At 38.9% G+C, this 25,776-nt stretch overlaps 1 protein-coding gene across 3 annotated transcripts in view; it reads right to left on the reverse strand.

Annotated features, from left to right (window-relative positions):
- Positions 1-23,789, reverse strand: part of R3HCC1L (R3H domain and coiled-coil containing 1 like) — a 67,653-nt gene extending 43,864 nt beyond the window's left edge. Inside the window, exons 1-3 of one of the 3 annotated variants that reach the window (XM_005698308.3) lie at positions 23,750-23,785; positions 17,795-17,847; positions 16,265-16,372 (exon numbers count right to left, since the gene is read on the reverse strand). The gene's annotated coding sequence lies outside the window, so the exon portion shown is untranslated. Of the gene's footprint in view, positions 1-16,264; positions 16,373-17,794; positions 17,848-23,749 lie in introns of all 3 variants that reach the window. The other 2 variants (XM_018041559.1, XM_018041558.1) reach the window with 2 other exon arrangements.

The raw sequence follows: 25,776 nt of genomic DNA on the forward strand, positions 1-25,776 counted from the left end.
GACACTGTATAGCTATTAAGGAAGCAACTGGAAATATAAGTCTGAAGCTCAGAGGAGGCATAAGAATTGAAGATAAAAATTTGGAAATCATCACCATAAAGATTCTAGCCAAGAACAGGAATAAGGCTACTCAGGGAGTGTCAGAGATAGTAGGCCAGGGGAACTGAATCATGGGGGACCTACAACTTTAGAGGTCAGGAAGAAGAGATGCAGCCAAGCATGGGACGTGGAGGAAAAAAACAGAAGCATGCAATTCTTTAAAAGGCAAGACTAATCATTTGCATTAAAGGTTGAAAAGTCAAGTAGTAAGAACTGAGAATTTTCCACTGGATTTGGCAGGATAGAGGTTGTTGGTGACATTGGAATAGTTTCAGTGGAGGTGGAGAGATAAATACCTAACTGGAATGAGGTGTGGAAAATGATCCAATAGGAAAGGAGAAATAAATGATACAAATAGGGAATAGGGAGTTTAATGTAATAAAGGCATATTTATAATAGTTTTTAAATCCTCTAACAAAAAAGTTAGCAATCATAAGATTAGAAATTCTATCAATACCTGCTTTGTTATACTATTAAAAACATAAGGGGAGTATTAAGTAGAACATGATATTCTGAATTGCTCAAATATTTACCTCAGGACAGATACGGTATCTTGAGCCTCACTATTTCATATATAAATTAAACTTACATAATCAACAGCTTTTTTTTAGTTATTTTTGCCTTAGAAAGGTTTAGGATTCATTAAAGCCTATGCCAGTTCTTCAGTCATTTCAATTTAATCTAAGGAACACAAACAAATGAATTCTACTTCTTTAGCAATGGCCAGCATATACATACACACATTTCTGGAGTTATTTCATAATCTTGTGAATGGAGCAGTAAATAATCGTTTACAAACTTTTAATGAAGTGTTGCATTTGTAGTTGTTTTAGTCGCTAAGTCACGTCCGACTCTGCTGTGACCCCAAGGACTGTATGTAGCCTGCCAGGCCTCTCTGTCCATGGGGATTTCCCAGGCTAGGAAACTGGAGTGGGTTGCCATTTCCTACTCCAGGGGATCTTCCCAACCCAGGCATCAAACCTGTATCTCCTGCATTGGCAGGCGGATTCCTTATCACTGCACCACTGGGGAAGCCCCATGAAGTGTGAAGTTAACCAAAAAAGTCATTGTTTCCGTTAACACAAAAGCATTATGCAATAAACCTAAAAAAAATTTTTTTTAATCTGTGTTCTCACCTCATAGAGATAAGCACTCTAAATATCACCTGAATGACTGAAAAACCATTCCAAAACAGCATATTTAATACCAGAAATTTTCACAGCAGGGATAGAAAACATACTCTGTTTCAACTGATTTGGAATTTTGCTTGTGGAGCAAAAGAAAAAGAAAAACATGAGAAAAAAATTAGACAATTATATCACCTGGCCAGAAGTCTTTAGTAAAATAATAAAATAAGGGATATACCCAATCTTTCCTCACTTTCAAGTTCCTTCACTTCCAGTGTCAAGCACATTTTTACAAACAAGAAACCAAGAAATGTCCTCTCTCTGCGAACAAGCTTCATTTAAAAAAAAAAAAAAAAAAAAAAACCTTGATCCAAACACAACAAAGAGGCACTTGCTCATAATATAATAACATGAAAAATTATACTCGGACAGCAAAGAAATGGTTTCATACTTTAAAAACCATGAAGTCTGTTAATGAACCACAACTGATTCTGCTGTAATTTTCTTAATGCATCCTTCCATAAATGCACTTGCACTAGTTAAAACAGGGACATATTTCACACTTGAAAACAAAATAATTTCTACATTCACTTGGAGGTTTACTCTTACTTCTATTCAAGTCAGGTTTACAAAATGTATGCTGTGATTTAGATTAACAGAATAAAGACAATAATTTGTGACATTAGTGAATCAAGGCCTGCTCTTTAACATACCTGAACTGAAGAGAAAAAAAAGGTTTTAAACCAGGTAGACACTCATTTCGGAGAACGCAGTGGCAACCCACTCCAGTACTCTTGCCTGGAAAATCCCATGGATGGAGGAGCCTGATAGGCTGTAGTCCATGGGGTCGCAAAGAGTTGGACACTGAAGCGACTTAGCAGCAGCAGCAGACACTCATTAAGAGGCCCTTACTCAGAAGGTAAACAGATTCATTAACTGGAAGCAAATGAGGAGTCAAACAGCTCTATTCAAATGGCTAAACTGGCCACTTGCTGAGTGATACATCTTTTCATTGTGAAAGAATGTGGATTCTTCATTGGAATTTTATTGCTCCAAAAAAGTAATTTTTTACAGGATTTTTATTGTTCCTATCTCTTCCCCACCTGTCACTTCTTGCCACTCTCAGCATCTATATTTCTTTGAGTCTAATGGATACTGTAAATTTCAGCATGCTCAAATTATATACGGAATAAGAATAAAAAGGCTTGTAAGTAAGGATCTGCTGCTGCTGCTGCTGCTAAGTCACTCCAGTTGTGTCCGACTCTGTGTGACCCCATAGATGGCAGCGCACCAGGCTCCCCTGTCCCTGGGATTCTCCAGGCAAGAACACTGGAGTGGGTTGCCATTTCCTTCTCCAATGCATGAAAGTGAAAAGTGAAAGTGAAGGCGCTCAGTCGTGTCCGACTCTTCGAGACCCCATGGACTGCAGCCTACCAGGCTCCTCCGTCCATGGGATTTTCCAGGCAAGAGTACTGGAGTGGTGTGCCATCGCCTTCTCCAGTAAGGATCTGAGATGCTTCTTATTTGAGCAAAGTTTACGAACTTTAATATATGAACTTTATGATACCTATTTTGGCCACTTATCAGATCTTATGTAGCTTACTTGATGATGTTCAAAACAGTGATATCCTCATTAAAAGCTTTCCAACAACCCTACAATGTGAAATCATTTCCAGTCAAATTTTACAGATGAGAAAATGAGGCACAGGATGTTAAACAGTATGTCGAAGGCCAAGGACCTAGAAAGTGCCAGATTTTAATCTAGATAATATAGCTCCAGTGTTTGTGCTCTGAACTGCCTAATGGCAAAATGAATATACCAGTGTTAAATGCCCTCCACTTTAGTATCTTATAACCCTCTGGGGAAGAAAAATATTAGGAATAACTACATCTATTAGTTGATGTCTTAGAAATTAGAGGCCTTAACCATTCTCCTTTCTTTTCAAAAGCTGCTCCAAAAGATATAATGGGGCCCTGGAACTGAAAAGCCAGAGGAACACCAGTGGGTCAGCAAAACTGACCATGAAGCTTTCAGAGGTCTAACTGGTCCAACTGTGTCTAGGATGACCCTATGCCTGTCCTGCAGTGAATCCAAACCCAAGACAGTCCATTGCCATTTGAAGCCCTACCTGCCAAGGATGGTTTCAGACTGTTCCTTCTAAGACCCAGCCCTAAAGGATTTCTGAACACCTGCTGCATGTTGTACATTTCAATGAACATTTTTTTGAGAAAAGTTAGGTATTTTCAACTCCTGCTGCCATATCAAACTGTTAGTTTGTCTGACTCCAATTATACCTTGAGTTCCTTGAAAGTAAGAAACATCTTACCAGTTTTAAATCCTCAATGCACAACACCATAACTGGCACATGGATGGCATTCAGTAAATTTGGTAAAAAATCAGAATTAAAAACCAATGTTCCTAACATGAAGTACTATCAGTTCAGATATTTCTGCTTAACTTGAGACTGTGAATAGCTGAAAAGCACATGTATTCTCGGTCAAAATTAGGAATTCTTTACCAGTGTGTTTTTTAATTCAATTCATTTGCTATTTCCTACTAACATAGACTCTTCTTAACTTGTATATATGACACATGATATAAATATATATTTACAAAAAGAGGCCTTATGTGCAAACTAATGGTGAGACCAAAATCAAACCACAGCCAGATTAAAGGCCTGTCCCCTGTACTTGGTTCATTCTTAAAAACCACAATGCCCTTCCACTGTTAAAGAAATGATGCTCTATGTTTTTAAGTATTATCTATTTTTACAGATATATATATATACACACACACACACACACACACACACATCCCAATCACAAGAAATACTGAAAAGCACTAAGACTATGAATATTCCTGAGATTATAAAAACCTTGTATTATGTTGGCATTTTTAAAACCACTGAGCAATATCTGTCCTGCACTAAAGGAGTCAATGAGTGGAAAGCACTGTGCTAAGTGCTCCTATACTAACTATCTCATTTAACAACACCTTGGGGTATATATAGTTATTATTACCATTTCACAGATAAGGTAACTAAATCTCTAGGTCACACAGCTAGCTGCTAAGTAGAGGAGCCGTAACTGAAACCAAGTTTTGACTGCTTACAACTGTCTCCCATTGTATATCCTCAACAAAACAACTCTGAATTTTCTGAATCATAGATCCCTAACTTTAATATTGTGCTAACATGCCATGTTTATTGTTAACTTCATCACTTCAAGAAGTAAAATTACCAACATGACTCCATATATATCTGCCCACCTAACCCCTGAAATCTCAAATCATAGCATGGGCTGTTTACCACTAACTTTCCCTTTTCTGGAAATCAGACTTCACCCCTCCTAAAACCAGGAAAACCCTGTTGGCACCACCTGTTGAACCACTCTGTTCTATATAAAACTTACCACAGCTAGTAGGGATAGTGGTTACTACCTTAGGTAACTCTGGAGTCTTAAAAGACTTGAACTTTCTAATACAAGTTCTAAAATATCCACCACACTAAATGCTGAGTAAAAACATCTGGGAAAAACAAGGAAATTATGTGATTACATATAGTAAGTTTCTCTCTACAAGGGCTAGCTCTTTGAGAAGATCAATTGTATGCTATTTTTGTTTCAAAAGAAACAAAAGAAAGCCAGTTTGCAGATTTTATTTGTTTATACACCAACAGGCTAAACATCAAAATTGAAGGTATCAAATTTTGCTCCCTGAGATCTGCTGCTATACCACATTCATTTTCATATTTCCAGAGTTAAATACAATGTCTGACCCATGGAAAACACTGAAATATTGAACTAAATTTTACTTTCAAAGACTAAAAAATAAGAAATTGTAAGAAATAGAAACTTGAAGTGGTCCATTTTCAAGGCAAACTAAGTAGCTCTGAGTGGAAAAATTACTAGCAGTTGAATTTGCAAACATGACAAAGTTGAGGCCTGAACTCTTCAGATAAAGTCAGGGTTGGGGGACGGAGGTCAGACTGGATCCTAAAGAGATAGGACTCCACCCATTACCTATGCCCCACCTCTAACCATGCCTAAGGATTTGTGGACGTGGCATAGTTCATGAACCTGCAGGGTCCCTAAGCAAATGGGATGTTGGGGGAAGGGATAAACTAACAAGAAAGTATTTGTTGAAAAATGAGGATGTAAATTGGGAAGAAAGAAAGGATAGCCTAATAAGGAAATAACGAAACTTAGGTGACATCCAGAAAGATTGTACATCTCACAATACTGGGCCAATAAGGAACAGGGGGAAGGGAGCTGCATGTTAGGGAACAAACTGCTTGTAACGGCCCTGGGTTTGCCTGCCCACCGGACACCAGATCTTGCAAGACTGTCATTAAAAGCCTCGCTTTCCTTGTGCTTTATGTCTCTGAGTCCATCCCTTGGTTTTCGGCTGGTGAGCGTGATCTCACAGAAATGGAACCCTAGAGTTCTATCCCAATCCTCTCAAGATTATATTCAGTTCAGTTCAGTTCAGTCGCTCAGTCGTGTCCGACTCTTTGCAACCCCATGAATCACAGCACGCCAGGCCTCCCTGTTCATCACCATCTCCCGGAGTTCACTCAGACTCACATCCAGCGAGTCCGTGATGCCATCCAGCCATCTCATCCTCGGTCGTCCCCTTCTCCTCCTGCCCCCAATCCCTCCCAGCATCAGAGTCTTTTCCAATGAGTCAACTCTTCACATGAGGTGGCCAAAGTACTGGAGCTTCAGCTTTAGCATCATTCCCTCCAAAGAAATCCTAGGCTTGATCTCCTTCAGAATGGACTGGTTGGATCTCCTTGCAGTCCAAGGGACTCTCAAGAGTCTTCTCCAACACCACAGTTCAAAACCATCAATTCTTCGGCGCTATTAGTGCCATGAAATATTCTCTAATTTTTCATATGTCTTCAGATTCTCCCTCGGCAGACTACAAATATTGAAAAGAAAACTGCTTTCTCTATTCTCTAAAGCTCGCAGAGCGATTACCAGTGCTCAGGACATGATGCACAGTAGGTAGGCAGTATTTCCATCAGATTTCTTAAAAAGTAACAGAAAAGCACCTTATATATAATTCTCTGCCCATGAAAAAACATACTAGTTACTCTTCCTACTAGGAAGATTTGTTTTTCATCATCTTTGGCACAAATTCTAGAATGCTATCTGCCAGGTCCCATGCCCCAGCAAATATGCATCCACAAGCAATTATGGAGATAGATAGCTTATGGGGAGGGGGCACTCTCTGGTCAGGTCCCAGTGCTGGCCTGCGGTTAGGGGGAAGGCTAAGTGGGGGGAGGGTGTGGCCCTGTGATAAATCACTGCCCACTCTGCTTAGAGGTATTTATCACAGCCCGCTGTCAGGTAAATCACTGGAAAAACACCTCTTCAGTAATTAATGTGAAGTGACGGATGGACAGCCCCTGGGCCCATTAATCAGGAACATCAGCAACCTACTGAGATTATGAATGTCAGGATGCATAAACTGCCGGTGGATCAATAGGCCCAGGAATTCATCCAAGGCTCTCATTTCCGAGGCATCTCCGGTACATTAGGCTCCCTCGACCCTTCCCCCAATCTAAAATGAAGAGCTAAGGCTTCAGAACAAAGCGCAGGAGCAGAGGTCTGAAGTGACCACAGCAAGAAAACAGTCAAGAAACCTGGCCACAGCTAGGGAAGCACCAGGACAGGCAAAGTGAGCACAGAGCCATACTGAGCAAGAGGCTCTCAGAAGGCCTGGTGCCCTGGGAAAGCAGGAGAACCCGGAAGACAACAGGTAACATTCAATACTCAGAGCTTGATTATCCACTTCAGGGGTAGTCCCCTTCTTGCTTCTTATCTTTGACCTATTTTCCTGCCCACATTTACTTTCCTCCCATGTTGGCACCACTAATACAGAGTAGAGAGAAATATGCAATTTCTGCTCTATAACAACCTAGGTAAAAAAATGCCAATTTTAGAGAAAAAAGAATCTAGATAAAATAAAATCACTAAATTATCCTTGAATTTAATTTAGCCTCATCCCTCACTGCCATGACAAATGGGGACTTGCCAGCACAAGTTCCCACAGTGTTTACAATTGAGGAAAAAGGTGGTCTTCCTGATTCATTTGTATATTGGCAAATACAGTCATATTGTATATTGGCATTTACAAAGCCTTTCGCCAATATACAATATGGGTTAAAGACTAAACTGTGTGGTCGGATTCTAGAGTAATTAAATCAGCTCTTTAATTCTATTTCTTCTCCAAGTCAAACAAAAAATTCTCCATCAAAAGAGTCTGATCAACTTGTAAAACAATACTGGAGCTGAAAGAGAATTACTGCTTGCTCATCACCCAAAGTTTAGCCGAATTATGTACAAGAGATTCGGCTGGGCTTCAGCCTCATATTGAATACACTCAAGGCTGGCACTGACGGGAATGAGACTGCTGTGCTTGCCGCCACATCCCGCCAAACCCCAGTGCTGTGCTTTGTGGTCAGACTAAGGCCAGGGCTGCAATCGTTGGTTAGAAAGTGTATCAGAGTTACAGCTGCCTGTTCCGCTAAATCTCATTTCATCCTACTGATGGATGGATGGACAGATGGCTGCTTGGTGAAAGCAGCATTATCAGGCAGCTTCTATGGAGCCTCTGAATGATGGATAGCCCTCCTTCTACTTTCTCCAAACCACCATCGATCCAAGCCATATTTCAGCGGTCAGAAGCCCAGTAATATTAAGACACACAATCGGGTTAAGTTACTTGCAGTGTAAACCTCTAGAACAGAAATTCTAACACCTTTGCTTTGCTGTCAGGAACCAGGCTGAAAACGTTACAGTCCATTCTTTCTAGCTGCTAACCCAATGAATTCCAACAGTGCAAAGCCCAAAGGGAACAGCTGGGCTCTGTTCCTAGGAGCACTTGAAAAGCTAGCTTGCCTGCCAAATATTTTACTAGCCAGTTCTGTGAAATGAACTCTGCAGTTCTAGTGAGCAGATCTGTGGATATGTGTATCCAGTGGAATGTGAAGCTATTAGAAGCATATAAACTATACAGAGTGTCAGTGATATCCTCACTAGATTCAACTGTGAGCACCTTAGATATGCCAAGAAGACATGGCTACCAACATCAAGGAAAGTGATTAAAACCAGGATAGACTGAAATTTTGTATCTGCACATAATCCTAAAATGCTGTTTCTATCTGGTTTTCCTGGCTGGCTTCTACTCTCTTGTGTACATATCAAATCATAAGTGCTAATCCTTGCCTGTTTTCACAAGCACGCTTCTGCATCCACTTGTCTGTCACCTTCTAGACACTCATTTCTGCTTGTTTATTTGGACTATATGCCTGCTTTGTTAGGACTTCCCTGGAGGCTCAGACAGTAAAGCATCTGTCTACAATGCGGGAGACCTGGGTTCGACCCCTGGGTCGGGAAGATCTGCTGGAGAAGGAAATGGCAACCCACCCCCTTTGTTACTTCCATGTTACCTTGTGCTCTCAGACGCATACAACCGGACTCTATCAAAGATATTTCCACTTGTGTGATTCAAGAAATGGACTCTGAATCCAGCTTTATAATACAGATTCCTAGACCCCACGTGCCCTCTCTTCTAAGCTCACATGTTCCCAGATGACTTCTCTAAATGTTTTACTATCAACTATACCCCAAATCAGCTTGGCCTGGCTCCTGGTCCCACCTCTTTTGACTGACTTGCTGCTGCTGTGAGCCAATGCTCAGAGAATTTGTTTGTATTTGTTTGTATTTGTTTTGAGGATTAGAAAAATGTCTCAATAGAAAGGCAACTGTCATTCTTCTTGCCATAATGGTAGTTCACTTTAAATTTTTAATATTTATGCCTTAACTACACCTATAATTCTATTTCAAACAAAATAGGAAAAATTCTGTGCTATTTTTATAAAAATTAATGTCTTATCAAGAATAGCACTGCCCTTCACATAAACATTGAAAAATTTTTACATAAATTTAGAATTACATTATTGAAAGAGATTATATAGGTCAGAATTCAATATCCTAATTTTTCAAATACAGAAACTGAGGATCTGAGGTTGTAATGTGCCTGGTTAGACAGATACTAAGCAGTAAAGCAAGGCTGAAACCTAGATTTCAATTAAAAGTATTGTGCTTATTATATTTCTCAGACATCCCACTTTCATCCTTGGGATTTCAGAAGGAATGAGAGAAATGAGGATTGACTGTCATTTGTATGTATGCCTATGTGTTTGGGGAGGAAGGAAGCCACAAGTAATTTAAACTTAGCCACTAATACTATTGTGCTCCCCATCAAAGTTGCCAATGGGTCACCTGAGAGTCACTTGCTATCTTAGAGAACAAAATTTGATGAATCCCTGACAACAAGAAACCTCTATCCTTCTCTTCTCCCTTCTTTATCTGGAAGTTTGCAAAGAAAAAAGCAGAAAGATGTCTAACGCAAGTAGAATCACCAAAGTCAGAGGCTCCATAACTTAAATGGACAGAGGAGCAATGTGTCCTCTTCGTTTCCAAGGACACCACATTCTGGTCAAATACAGAGTTCCAGCTAACTGATTGGACTCCACCCTCTGGTGGTCAAAATGTGTCACTGTTGCATTTCCTGACTGTCAAGTTACCTCCATACAAATCTTACAGCCTTACAGATAGCTGGAAAAGACCTTGGAAAATCATGTCGTACAAACTCATTTTTAAAATGAGGAAACTGAGGAATTTACTTAAGACTTGGAACTATTTGAGTGGTAACTGAGACAAGAACCCCAGATCTCCCATCAACTAATCTAAATAGTTAGTTAAGCTAACCATCATACCTGCCTTTAACCAATTTTCTACCCAGTATATATATGCAGGACATACTAGCTGAGTAAAGTTTAACCAGGAAGTTAATTGTGCTGCAAAAATAATCACATAATACACATCAAAACCAAATATATTATCCACACTAATGCATATCTCCATTAGTGTAAATGATCAGGATGACTTTTCCATCCCATTCCCACAGAAATGTCCTCATACATTAGATGAGAATTCTGCTACAACTATTCTTTGGACCAGACAAAACATTTCTCCTAGGAATTAAAAATAAGGTACCTCCTAAGAAAAAATTATCAGTACTAGGCAAATAATAAGGAATGACAGCGCTTTAAACTTTTCTTATTTCTACAGTGCTTTAAACTCTTTCTTATTTTTATATACTCCTTAAGTTCACAGAAAAGCTGCTTTATTTGCATTAACCAAATACATTTTAGAATAATCCATTTTTTTACAAGGCAATCTCAAGTCAACACAAAGATCCTTTCCTTTCGCTAAAAAGTCTTTTTATGGTGTTTCTATTTGGTTAAGAAAGATCTATTAAGAAATAGATTAAGCCAGGGAACAATGACATATTTTTCAAAATCTGCTGCAATGAACCATGTCTAATTATGTTTTCTGTTCCATTAAGGTTTAGGCCCCACAAGCAAAACTGAAGTAGTGGCAGAGTAGTGCCAACAGCAGTAGCGGAGGAAGAGAAGGGAAAATCAACGCTAACCATCTGATGAGTGCTCATGGTGTGACAGGGACTGTGCTCAATATTTTACCTATCTTATTTTCTCATTTGATTCCAGCTACAGTACCATGAGATAGGTGCTATGACCTCAGTTTTACCGATGAGAAATCTGAAGCAACTCAAGGTCACACAGCTGTTAAGTGCTGGTTAGGATTTCAAAGGCCCTGCATTTAACTACTACACTAGACTGCCTGATGATACTCAGCAAGATGGTCTCTCACAATCATCTATTAATCTCATAAATATTAGCAATTTGCTTAAAATCTGTATAAATGCAAAGCAACCAAAAAAGAGTTCAAAGACTGCTGCAGTAAAACAAGAAAATCAACTAGGGTAAGAATGAAAGATTAATGCTTTCATGGCACGACTATTTCCAATAACCTTCCAGGCTTAAAAGTGCTGACAGTAATAATCTACTACTATCTCTGAAACTTCCTCATTCACCTTGCCTCACCCTCAAAGCCATATGGTTGAAGAACCTAACCAGGTGTCAGGAGAGGAACTCCCTCTCTTCTATTCCCCATAAGAATAATCTCTATACTTCTTCCTATCTACTCCCACGACCATTTGAAAACATTATCCTTCTCCACCTTTCTCCAGAGGCACATGGGAAAAACGAACAGTGAAACTGATGGCACGGTTCCTAGACTAGAGGAATCTTCAAAGCAGAATGCAGAGTGCACTTTCAAATCTGAATCTAAAGAGAGAAGAAACTTGTACGATAAATACCTGCTGCAAATGGCCTTTTCAGATGTAATCTTAAACAGAATATAAGTCAGTATTTTAATATTAGTCTGCTCCAGACATTTATAGCCTTTGCCTCTGTGCATGCAGCTGAGCAAAGATTATAGGCTGCAGAACTGGAAGAAATATTTCATAAAGAAATCTGAGTATCCAGACAATGAAAGATACAGGAGAGATGATTCCAGCAGGGGTCTTAAGGGCCTCAAAATATGTAAACAAACTATGGCATGAAAGGGTTTTTCTCATAACATAACACAATTCACGCTCCCAACTTATTTTATACTCCACTGGCTACAGCCGCCATGCATCGGCACCAACTGATTTCACGCTTTAGAGGCTGGGAAACAGTCCGCAGCTTAGTCTCTTTCACACTCCACTGATGTGGTAACCCCATCGTTCACCAACTTAGCTGTTCCGAATCTAATATTTGCACCTACAACTGACCACCTCAGATCAAAGCTTTACTATAACTGAACAACAGCAAGATGCAACATCAAGGTAGAGCAAGCAGTCTGCTTCCTACTCCGTGTCTCTATCTGGTGGTAGAGAAGAGAGAAGCAAACACCTTCCTAAAATTTCTTTCCTTCATTACACATCTGGAGGTTGGTCTGTGTTTCTACACTCCTTTGAAATTAGTTCCTTTCCTGGGTCTATCCTGGGTTCCACTGATATCCTATAGTGCAACTGAGACTAAAGAGTTAGAACGAATAAGGCTTTCAGGGCTGTGCCTTAAATCTGACATGCGTTAAGCTTGATCGTTTTTCCCCCTTGAAAGTCACTCAGTTGTGTCTGATTCTTTGTGACCCCATGGACTGTAGCCCTCCAGGCTCCTCCATCCATGGAGTTCTCCAGGCAAGAATACTAGAGTGGGTTGCCATTCCCTTCTCCAGGAGATCCTCCTGACTCAGAGATCAAACCCAGGTCTCTCGCACTGCAGGTGGATTCTTTACCATCTGAGCCACCACAGAAGCCCAAGATCCACAGACTAAAGCTAATAAACCACTGAGTAAGTTTTGAAAGCAGAGGCTAATAGGCTTAATCTGTGTCTTATTCATATTGTCTCATTTGACCCCAAGTACACACCAAGAGGTAGTTGCTATTATCTCAGTTTTACAGATGAGAAATCTAAAACTAAGTTACTTAAGATCACACAGCTTCCAAGTGTTGCTTAGGATTCTGAAGTCCCTACACTTAACTACTACAGTAGACTAGAATACATGTGTTCTAAAAAAAAATGGGCAAACAAAGCTTAGTATAGTTTTAAAAGAGAAAAAATACCAAAGTGCAACAATAACCAAAGAGAATAATTGTAAAGGTATGTTAGAGATATAGTTACAACTCTCATCTCCTTCCTCCTTGTAGCTGTACTAGCAACTGTGAAGACCAAATGTGGCTGATCCGAAACTGAGAAATCAAAAGCAGCAAGCTTCACTTTAAAGCAGGCAAAGAAAAAACATCAGATGATTAATAAATAAAAGACTCTCCTATATGCAGACTGAAAGTTTACTAACTAAGTGTCAAGAACAGCAAACAATTACCTTATAATACATAAACACCTTCAGAGAACTGCTCCTTTAAGGATCAGGAAACCTGTCCAGAGTGTTACAAAAGGCTTTCAAAGTAGAATAATCTACTGAACAAAAATGGTTCGGGTACTAAACTGTATTTTAATCTAATATTTTTATGATACAAAAAGCAAGACAAATGTTAAAGGTTAGTAATAGCTAACAATAGGTAATGGCATTTTCTTGTAGCCAAACATTTTTTAGTGCACATAATGTACTGAGATTTACGCTGGGACAGTGGAAACTATAAAGTTGGACCACAGGTAAGGACACAGTTTGAGCCACGCCTCCTCTTTAAGTTGTCTCTACCTAATTGGGAAGGTAGGAAATTTTTTTTAAAAGGTGTTTTAAGGTAATATAAAATTGACAAATAAAAAGCTCTAAATGATAAAAATTCAGAAAAGAGAGCTATCACATAGGGCCTGGAACAGTTGGAAAAGATAGCATCAAAGGGAACTGGAAGCTAGCATGCAGACTGGGGACTGAAGGGAGATATTCCAGTAGAAGGAATGGTCTGAGCAATCTGAAGAGGCAGTAATTCAGAGAACCTTATCTTGGAGACAGCTATAGAAACTACTAGAGCCAAAGGGTCAATATAGCAAAGTGTGGAATATTCTGCCAGAAAGAATATTCTGTTTTCAGCCTGGAGGGCCCTCAATACTAGGTTCAGTCATTCAATACCATAAGCAATGGAGAGTCAAGTCTAGACCCTACAGGCAATTGCTGAGAAGTGTTACTATTACTGTTGTGTCTAGTCTCCAAACCTTCCCTTACACCATCTGTTCTTTCATTTACCCTGGCTTTTTATTATTATTATTATTATGTACCATCAGGTAAAGGTGTTACAATAGCACACAATCTTAATACTGACATCGCTCAACATTACACTTGCTTAACCCAATGGTATCAGTGAGCAAGCAATAACATCAAACCAAAACCCAGAAACAGGATCAACAGGAGGAATGGGCTCTGTAACAGTGTTCCCCAAGTCTAACCCCACACGCATAAACAGACGTTACATCTAGGGGAGCAATCAAATACACTTACTTTGTATAACCATTCTCACAATCAGAGAAAGAACTGAACCAAAGTTTGCCCCACGTCAAATTCCACTCCACAGTCCAAATACCAGAAACTTGTGCCTTGCTACCTGGTGAAGATTCCTATAGTTGGCCAAGTGTTTCTGAAACAAATAGCTGGTGACACCTTAGTATGTTGTTTAGTCGCTAAGTCATGTTCAACTCTTCTGCAACCTCATGGGCTGTAGCTTACCAGGTTCCTCTGTCCATGGGACTCCCCAGGCAAGAATACAGGAATGGGTTGCCATTTCCTTCTCCAGGGGATCTTCCCAATCCAGGGATCGAACCAGTGTCTCCTGCATTGCAGGCGGATTCTTTACCACTGAGCCACCAGTGGTATCTAATAAACTAACAAATATCAGGATATATATTTGTCTGAGATAAGAGCCCAATCATTTTGACTCTAGATATGGTAACTGGCCTTACTACCATTGCAACAGTCTCTGGAAAAGGTAAGACCCATCCCCATTTCCTTGATTTTAATAGTTTCATTTCCTAGCATGAAGTGATATTTCTAGTCTCTTCAAGACTTTTCAATCTATCCAACTCCTACTTTTATCAATAGAACATCTAACCTTATAGTTTTTAAGACAAAATGAAACCATAACACCTTGAAAGGAAAAGTGAAACACATTTCTACCCCACCGAAACCAATTCCAGCTATTCATTTCAGTGGTATCAGCAGAGCTCACAAGGAGAATAGCTACTGTTCAAACTGCCCCCAGAACCTGAGCCGCTCTGCTCTTCTCTCATTTCTCCCCCTCCCCATCTCCTCTGTAACTTATACACAACTGCCTCACTCCACTGTCCATCCTCCCAAAATGCTGCCCAACAATTCACAGGCTGTCACAGATTGTCAGCACTGTGTTTGGGGACTTGAGAAGTGCCCCTGTGGGACAGCGCAGTGTTAGTACAGCATTTTCCCGGACACAATGTCAGTCTTTATAGCCAGTTGCAAATTAGTTTCTTCTAAAAAAAAAAAAAAAAAATACTCCTAATAAGACAGGTACAAGGAGATTTTAAATAACCAAGATTAAAACTCACTTGGTTTACTCTGAGACGTGGCCCTTTCAGAGTCAAGCACAATGAAATCCCATGTCTCTCTACTGACATGAGACGTGCACATCATCTAGGAACACCTGAAGTCGGCTTTCTGACGTTAACAGAAGCCAAGAGGCTACCAAAAAAAAACATATCAAAGGAGAATCTTCCTTCCCCTTTTTTTGTGCCCGTGGCTCCTCATTCTTAAATTTTATTTGATAGTACTGTTTTGAGCTCAGTTCTCAATATCAACATTTACTTCTATGTCTTGTTGTGCAAACCCATTTGAAAGGAAATTCTGCAAATCACCAGTATCATTTCTTTAAAGCTTTAATCCAATGCTTTGCATGTGCTGCAGCAGCATACAAGGACAATTATGACAGCGCTATGACTGACCCTCTGAAAAAGCCTTCATCCTATACATCCGTTTCCTGGTTGCCAATGGCTACACATGAAAGTCAGAAACTGGAACAGACCAAAAAGATTATCACAGGATGTGGGGAAGAGAAACCTCTCACAAAACAGCAGGTCATAGTAACTTAAGTCTTCTTAGAAAAATAAAAATAAACATCTAGAGAGTAACATTTTACAAATTAAAATCAGTTTCACTAGCTATCAATTAGTTTTCATCCACAATTTCTTTGATAGCCGTATTCATTCTGCTTTACTATGGTTTCCTGAGGATTTCACTGATCATATAGACTTCCCAGTTCATCAAACTCCTACCATAACAGTACATCTTTGCTGCTCCCTATTTGAACTACAGGGAAGCTAGAGCTGGACAGGAAGGATGTTAATTCTCAGTTCTTATAGTAGAAAGAGACTGAAAAGAACAAAGCTAGTAATCCAACTTTGAGAATTCATTCCAATATTTAACAAGCCCCTATTCTCTCTACAACAAACACCAAAATTAAGAAAGACACATGCACAGAAGCAAGAAAATCTTCAAAAGGTCCTGAAAGTCTTTCAGGATACTGCCACTTTCAAACTTGTTATACTGGAGAGTTACAAAGTAAAATGGCACTAAAAACACACAAAACATAAGCAAACAGAGTAAATAATATTTCTAGTTAAGCGACTTACCAAATAAGTGGCATTTATTTTTTGAATAATAAAACTCTAGAACATGCAGACAGGCTGCATCTGAGGCAAACGGTACAAAAGTTCCCTTCTGATAGACAGCAGCCTCTCCTGGAAAATAATAATGATAAAAGTTAGTTTTACAAAAATCCGTAATTATCACTTCTTTGACACCTGTTTCTGCATTTAACTTTCATGATCTCATTTCATGAATACTCTAAGAGTTTCATACGGTGATTTGCCATAGAACGGGCAATGAAAATAAACAGATGCACAAAAATACTTTTTAAAAGTTCAACAACAAAACAGAATAAGGAAATGTCATTTCCTCTCATTCTCAGTCCTCTGAGAACTAGTCTGAGGAGACAAAATATCTATTAAATGCCATTAAAAAGAGAGAAAGAGATGGAGATAAGAAACAAAATAATACAAATGACTGAAATACAAAAAGATGTTCAACTTCTAGTCATTACTATAGTTCTAACTTTTAGGATGGTACATGGTGGATGTTCAATAAGAATATGTTGAATGGACAGCTAGCTGGACAAATAAAAAATAAAGCATCATCAGTTAACAAAGAAAAAATAAATCACATCAGTTAGCAAAGAAATCCACAATAAATCTACTATTTTATCCATCAGACAAACAAAGATTAAGAAGTAAGGTCTGTTTTGGTGAGTAAAGACTATCTGAATAGGGCTCCACATTGTTAATGGAGATACATATTTTATTAATATAGAAAGCATTTTAACAACATTTCAAAATCTTTTATATATCAAAGGACCTTTGGATCCAGCAATTCTCCTTCAAAGAATTTATCATAAGGAAATGACTGGACTTCTACAGGACTCTTAAAAACTGAGGGAGAAAAAAAAGTCTGATAGAAAAATGAAGTTAAAAATATAATTCACACAGAAAGATATTAAAATGACTTTTATATATTCTATGAAAAGATTATTAACTGTAAAGTGACATTGAGATACTTTGTTTCTAACTACAAATAGGATAGCAAAAATTAAAAAGCATATCAACATACTCGGATAATCAGTTTATGTGAAAAACTCTCATACATTGCTGGTGCAAATTCAAACTTGTACAACCTCCCACAGAAAGGGATTGAGCAATATTTAAGAAAACTATATTTGCTTTTGGAGAAGGCAATGGCAACCCACTCCAGTAAACTTTTGACCTAACTATCCTATTTTAGGTTATTTACCCAAACATACACTTCCAACATACAAAAATATATATAAACAAGGTTAGTTATTGCAGTACTGCTTATAAATTCAAAACACTGGAAATGGCATGAGAGAATGGGTAAGTTATCACAACAGAGTAACCATAAGAGGGAGGAAAAGACAAAGGGAGGATGGGACAGTGAGTGCTATAAATTGATATGGAATGGAGTCCAAAACATATTGAAGTGAAATGTTTAATTTAAAAACAGCAAAGTACAAAAAAGTATCTACAGTATGCTAAATTTTGTGTAAAAAGTTAAGAAATAAAAAAAATAAACATGTCATCTCCTCATACCTGGGGGAAAACACCACCAAGAGGGTAATCCAGAGACTGATGAGATTGATTACCTATAAAGGTGGGATGAAAACAGGGTGAAAAGAAAGAAGAAATGGGTGACACTGCTTTGAGTATATATACATATTTAAAATAATTCTGACTTTGGGAACCATATTAATGCTTCACATGCTCAAAAATAAGTAAGATCAATTAGGATGAGGAGAAAAACTTAAAATATAATAGAAATGAATTGTACTGCAAATCACTAACATAACTATGTTACAGAAAGAAAGTTGGGGAGAAAACTAACCCAAGTAACCTTTTAAAGTGGTTTCTTGCTCAGTGATGTCCAATAGAAAGTTAATGGATGCCACATATGTAATTTAATATCTTCTAGCAGCCATGTTACCCTACTCCAGTACTCTTGCCTGGAAAATCCCATGGATGGAGGAGCCTGGAAGGCTGCAGTCCATGGGGTCGCTGAGGGTCAGACATGACTGAGCGACTTCACTTTGACTTTTCACTTTCATGCATTGGAGAAGGAAAAGGCAACCCACTCCAGTGTTCTTGCCTGGAGAATCCCAGGGATGGGGGAGCCTGGTGGGCTGCCGTCTATGGGGTCACACAGAGTCGGACACAACTGAAGTGACTTAGCAGCAGCAGCAGCAGCCATGTTAAAATTGTTAAAATTAACTTTATTTTATCTAATATATCTAAAATATCTCAACATAGTATTTAAATATTATTGGGATATTTCACATTTCTTATTTCATACTAAGTTTACAAAATCCAGCATACATTTTACATTTACAACACATCTCAAATCATGCAGTTAGTGGCTACTTTATTGACCAGTGGAGATTTAGACTATATGCCCATAGGATAAGGAAAACAAATATTGAACTCTACTTACAAGATGTCTTTTAAGCAGTGGTATAAAACTATTCTCTGGTATTCTAGGACTAGGCCAGTAAGTAAAAATGCAAATCATAGGGACAAGTTTCTCACTTTTGGAAGAGGGGGTTATAAATACAGAAGGAATAAACCCTGTAGCGTTGGACTGGAATCAGAAGTATCAATATAAACATTGCTTTCAGTGGACAGATAAAGATGTACATGAACGTGTATGAGTGACAAGGGCAAGGCAAAAGGAAACAGGAATCAGCTTGTATGGGCTCCCACTGACCAAATCAGTAACAGCATCAAAATAAATAATGAAATAAAGTATTATAAGTATAGGAGACATGATGGAATTAGAAAATTACCATTTAGGAACCATCATGAAAATGATTCAGGCAGATAAACAAAAGTTAGCAAAATTCAAGGAGTAGTAGGAAATTTATAAAATTTCAAAGTATTTTTTCAAAGATACCTCAAAATTAAAAACATAATGTCAATATACTTAATCACTGAACTATACACTTTGGTTAAAATGGTTAAAATGATAAATTTTATGTATATTTTACCACCAAAGTAATTATAAAAGGAAAAATAGTAACTTTGCACTGGAAAACCTGGCAAATACTACCTTTAAAGGAGTGATCCAAGAGCACATTACTAATATTTCAACATCCTGTGCCTCCTGACACAACGCCCTGAGAAGCATAACATTACTTCTGTGGTATTCCTGCCAGAAATGGGTAACCTGAAGCCAGTAATGAGAAAACAGCAGATAAACCCAATTTATAAGCATTCTACAAAAGAACTGATGCCTTTGAATTGTGGTGCTGGAGAAGACTCTTGCGAGTCCCCTGGACTTCAATGAGATCAAACCAGTCAATTCTAAAGGAAATTAACTCTGAATATTCACTGGAAGGACTGATGCTAAAGCTGAAGCTCCAATACTTTGGCCACTTGATGCGAAAAGCTGACTCACTGGAAAAGACCAAGATATTGGGAAAGATCGAAGGCAAAAGGAAAAGAGGACCGCAGAGGATGAGATGGTTAGATAGTATCACTGACTCAATGGACATGAAACTGACCAAACTCCAGGAGACAGCGAAGGGCAGGGATGCCCGGCAAGCTGCAGTCCATGGGATGGCAAAGAGTTGGACACGACTTAACGACTCAACAATAATAACAGCAAAACAACTGGCCTGGACTCTTCAAAAATGTTAATGTCATGCAAAAACAAAGACCGAGGAAATGCTCCAGATTAAAGGAAACTAAAGAGACATGACAATTGAACACACTCCAAGAGCCAGAATTTTCTTTTCCTACAAAACAGTACATTATTGGGATAATGAGTGAAATCTGAATAAGTCTGTGGGCTACAGTGTAATATTAAATCAACGTTAATTTCCTGATTTTGATAACTGTACTATGCTTTCATAAAAGCATGTCCTTCCCTTTAGAAAATGTACTCTCAAGTGTTTAGGTAAACAGGAACAGCTCTGTCTCTTACTCTCAGACAGGGAAACACTCTCCCTTTATTGTTAGAAGGTCTTCATATTTCCAACATTAAAAGAATACAAACACACAAAATACGGAAGCTTTAAAAATAAACAACTCTAAAGCAAATACTTATCCATTTAGTGGACAGAGAAAATTCAGTCATTATAATACTAGGAAGATTGTAGGCCTGACCTTACATACAAACTCATTAATGATCAGGAGAGTGCAAATAACACATTTAATTAAATTTGCTCATTTATCTATTTTGGGAAGTACTATTAACAGCATTAACAGCAGTGAGAGAGAGTAGTAATATAAAAGGACAGAGACAGATTAAAAACAATGGCCCAAAACAATCAAATTGGAGAGTGAATAGAAGGCTAGGTAAAATTAGAAGCTTAAAAGAACAAAAGAATATCAGACACTTAAATACTGTCAATTTTAAGGCAGGCTGTTGCTGTATGAAGCAATTTTGGCAAACACCAATGCTAAATGAGGAAATATATATATATTAACATATATTATATATCTATACACATAGCACATAAAGGCACACATATACATACATACCCGTCATCTTTTTCCCTATAAGAGACTGATAATCCTAATTAAGTAAGGATTCATGAAAGGATAACACCCTAAAAACAGAGTACTATAGATGCAATTTGATTAAGAGTAGTTTCATACTCACAGTTTCACAAATACAAAAACTCTATCAAGGATTACCAATAAAGAATTAAACTACCCTAAGCATGGCAACCCACTCCAGTATTTTTGCCTGGAGAATTCATTCCATGGACAAAGAAGCCTGGAGGGCTGCAGCCCATGGGTCGCAAAGGGTCGAACATGACTGAAGCAGCCTGGCACACACACAGACTATTAGTTCTGTTATCTACCCTATATTCTTCAACTAGCTACCCTTGGGTTATCCTGATTTTTCCTTATTTTTCTCTCCAGGCACTGAGCATTCAAAATATTCTACATTTCCCAACCTCTCCTGCAGGAAGATGTGGCTCTGTGACCAACAGAATATGAGCAGAAGTGGTACATCTAACTTTCAGGAAGTATCCTTAAAGGGAAGAAGATGTTTCCTCGTTTCTGCTGGCTCATATGTGAATGAAGAGGCTCGAACTCCAACAGCCATCTCAGACCACCAGGCAACTTTGGAAAAGAAGAGAATCCATGCACAGCGGTGTAACAACATGACGCCATGACAAACCACGACTGTCCCAGACTACTTCAGGAATTCATGACAATGACAGAAATGAACTTTTATCATGCTTAAGTCTCTATGATTCGACTGCAACCAAATCTTATCCTAATTAATATAACCTCCATACTAATGTACAGTCCAGAGTTTCTTTCTTTCTCTAAACAATCTTCCACTGCTCCTTTGCCGGCTTCCTTTTCTGCTTCACACTCCCTTAGCATGAATACTCCCCAGTATTCTATCCTTGGTCAGACTTCACAGTGAGGAAAATCTGTCTTTTCTACTGTTCTCCCACCAAGTTCACACATTCTAAAAAGCCTCATTCCTATATGTCTGATCATTTATTTGAGCTCTAATTTTAACTCTAGCTGTCCATCATTCCATTTGTACAAGATGTAATTAACAGGAACATAAGTGATTTTTGAAACTAAAAAGATAAACAGACAAAATGGAGATGGCAGCAACAGTAGTTGTGATGGTGATAAACAGCTAACACCAAGCTTTTAAAATATGCTGGGCACCGTTCCAGCAGCTAATCCTCACGATAATCCTACGAAGCAGGAAGTATTATCACCATCCTTCTTCTAAAAACAAGGAAACTGAGGCAAGTTAAAAAAACATATTCAAGGTACAGAATTAATGTACTAAAGAGATCATTCAAACCTAGTCTTCCAGAACCCACCCTCTTAACCAGCATGCACTAGCATCTCTTCTCGGAATGCTATCACAGCTTAAGGTTGTTCTCAGCAGTGATGACAGTTATTTAAATATCCAGCATGGTAATAAATTTAAGGCCTCTGCAGATTAACTTTTAGGGACCGTCAAATATCACTTAGAAATAAATATGGTAAATAAGATGAGTGATCAAGCAAGATAATATTCTTGGGCACGAAAGATATGACCATAAAGTGATGAGATTGGTATTCCTGTATGGTTCTATTGGTTCTGAAAGCAGTTCCAAAAGACAAATTCCAAAGAATATTTATTTGCTAGAAGAAATGCATGGTCTTAAGAATGTAAATGCATGGTCTTAAGAATGATTACTTTAAAAGGGACAGCATTCATTTATAATAAATTTAATAATGAAGATCTTTAAAGTACCAGATTTTTCAACTACCACTCAAACCTACAACTTGTAAAAGCACTTGAATTCAATATCGTTCTCCCTAGACCTCTGAGATCCTTCCTCAATGTCACTGTCAAAATACTACAATACACCTGTCAAACTCAAAGCTTTGAGGTATTCCAACTTTCAGCTTTTCTAACCCTACACTTCTTGCTCTTCCTCCACAAGAGCTATTACACCTTGTATTTCTACATTATTCCATGACTGTCCTATTGCCTACCCTAAAGCCACTCCCTACTGGGGGTTACCCCTCTAAGCCACCAGGACAATCTTTCTCAAATACTGTTTTCATCATGACTTTCAACAAAAATATCATCTTTAAGGACCAAATCTAAGTTCTTCAGCCCAGCCTTCAGAGCTTTCCATTAATTCTTCATTATCCCTACACACATGTAAACCTAGCAAATCATCTCTCTTTACTACTCATTGTCTTCCATTTGTGCAATACTGTTAAATGAGACCCCTTCTGTCTCATTCAGTTCACACACCGCACTTCTTGCTTCTAGCTTCTCATCACTCTATGTGGAATTTTCTTCTGTCCTCTCAGTTTGTCATTCTATCACTTCCTTCAAGAACCTCCTCTTCCATGGAGTCCTAATAACCTCAAATAGATACTGCTCTCTTTTACATTTAGATAGAATGGGATGAACTGCAAAGACTGACCAGACTACGTAAGAAAACAGACATCCCAGAAATAAACCCACACTTACAGGGTCAGTTAATCTACAATACGGAGGCAAAACTACACAATGGGGAAAATGGTCTCTTCAATAAATGAGGGTGGGAAAACGGGACACCCACGTGTAAAAGAATGTAACTACACCACTTTCTTACACCAAATACAAAAATAAACTCAAAATGGATGAAAGACTTGAACGTAAGACCTAAAAGCATAAAACTGCTAGAAGAAAACATAGGTAGCACACTCTTTGACATCAGTCTTAGCCATATTTTTTGGAATCTGTTTCTTTGGGAAGGGGAACAAAACCAAAAATAACAAACGGAACTACATCAAACTCAAAAGCTTCTGCAAAGCACAGGAAACCATTAACAAAATGAAAGGGCAGGCCTCATTACGCATTGCTTAGGTTGTGAGATTATGGGTTTTGTTGTTGCTCTTTAAACTTTTCCGTATTTTCCAAGTTTTCCACAGTAAGCACGTATTTGATTTTTTTCTTTTAAGAAAAAAGTATTTCTAAAAGAGAAACTAATCATTTTATTTAATTTTTTAAAATGAGTTTACCTATGAGGGCTTCCCTGGTGGCTCAGCAGTAAAGAATCCGCCTGCAATGCAGGAGACACGCAGAAGCCGCAGTTTCAATCCCTGAGTCAGGAAGATCCCCTGGAAAAGAAATGGCAACCCACTCCAGGATTTCTGCCTGGGAAATCTCACGGACAGAGAAGCCTGGCAGGCTACAGTCCATAGGCTTGCAAAAGCGTTGGCCATGACCTAGCGACTGAACCACCACCATATGAAGGGGTCAAGTAGGCAGTTAACAGACCTGCAGCAAAAGCTAGCTTGGTGTTTGAATTCTGAATATGCAAAATAAAATGAGTGCTTAAGGGAAAATTTTAGTGTAATAAAAACTTTATAAACATGTTACTAGATTTACTACTACTATCTGCATTTCTTCCCTCTCTTGGCTAATTACAAATGTCTATAAGAACTCCCCAAATAACAGACAAAAACTCAAGAAACTAATTCAACAAGCCCTTGGCCATGCCCTCCTGGTTCCCTCTTGCAGTCTTTCGCAGTTCCCTCCCTGAATCCACCTGCCATTTCTAAGTCAGCCCTTTGCTCTACATCTGTTTACCCCTCTAACTGCCTCCGTCTGACTGTCCCTCCTAAGGGTTTCTGATGGCCCCTCTGTTTCGGACTAAGCCTCACTCTCTGCTTTTGCTGTGTACCCTCTTCCTGTCTCAGGGACAAGTTACCCACCCCAGTGTGAGACTTTTCCTCTCTGTCTCTGCCCTTCCGTCAGCCTTTCCCCTAGTTACCTCATTTCCAAGACATTCTTGTTAACTTCTCCCTCTACTCTTTATAAACAAGCAGGGTTGGTATTATTAACTCTATTTTACAGATGATAAGAAAAAAACAAACAGGGCTGCTGGTATAAATTTCAGAGGGGAATGTTTAAATCCAAAGGCTTCCCTTCTTTAACACTCATTTGGTATTCCATGGCAAAGAACCTGAAACAGCCCATATGCAAGCCAGTATTAACACTACACCTATTTTTTCCTAAGAGGCAAGTCTCATAATAAGAATACCACACACCGTTTGCCCATATTTTTGCCTTAGCACCAAGTTAAACAGTCATGAATTTGTCCATTCTAGAAATTCATATCACCGTATGTACAGGTGAACTCGTGTTATTAGGGAACCTCAGAATATTGGACACCAGAAGCTGCTGTTTCTAACAGTGCTTCTCTGCTTCTCTGTTGTTATCCCTAGTCTAAACCAGCCATGTTTGACATAAAAATAAATAATAACTAAAAAATTTTAAAAAGGGCACAAGGGACAACAGATTAAATAAAACCAAAGAACAAATTTGAAGAATAAAGAACTAGACAGAAGGCCAGCATGAGACTGTGAAAATGCGCAGCACAGACTGTGAGCAATGGGTCCATGTTCTACTGAGAGGAAGATACTCTCTCCACATGCAGGTTTACTGCTGCACAGCAACAGCCTGTAACTTCTATCGAAACCTCTGACAACTGGAATTCCTCTGTAATTCAACAAACTCTCAGGAGTTCAGGAGTTACCCAGGCTTCATTCACCCCATTGGGCTCATTAACAGAAGACTCCGCATGTTTTCCCCACTGGCTAAGAGCACATTTTCTGGTGGGTGGCATAGTAGAAGCAGGTTCTCTTTTAAGACATGAACATCCTAATTCCATGTCTTCTCACTTCTCCTGTGGGTGGGATGCCTGCAACCAATATAACTCAACTAAGAGAAACGTCTAAAATATAGTTCAGGTCAGTTCAGTTCAGTCGCTCAGTCATGTCCAACTCTTTGAGACCCCATGAATCACAGCACGCCAGGCCTCCCTGTTCATCACCAACTCCCGGAGTTCACTCAGATTCGCGTCCATCGAGTCAGTGATGCCATCCAGCCATCTCATCCTCTGTCGTCCCCTTCTCCTCCTGCCCCCAATCCCTCCCAGCATCAAAGCCTTTTCCAATGAGTCAACTCTTCTCATGAGGTGGCCAAAGTACTGGAGTTTCAGCTTTAGCATCATTCCTTCCAAAGAAATCCCAGGGTTGATCTC

Source organism: Capra hircus, chromosome 26 (assembly GCF_001704415.2).
Source record: "Capra hircus breed San Clemente chromosome 26, ASM170441v1, whole genome shotgun sequence".
Classification (NCBI taxonomy): Eukaryota; Metazoa; Chordata; class Mammalia; order Artiodactyla; family Bovidae; genus Capra; species Capra hircus.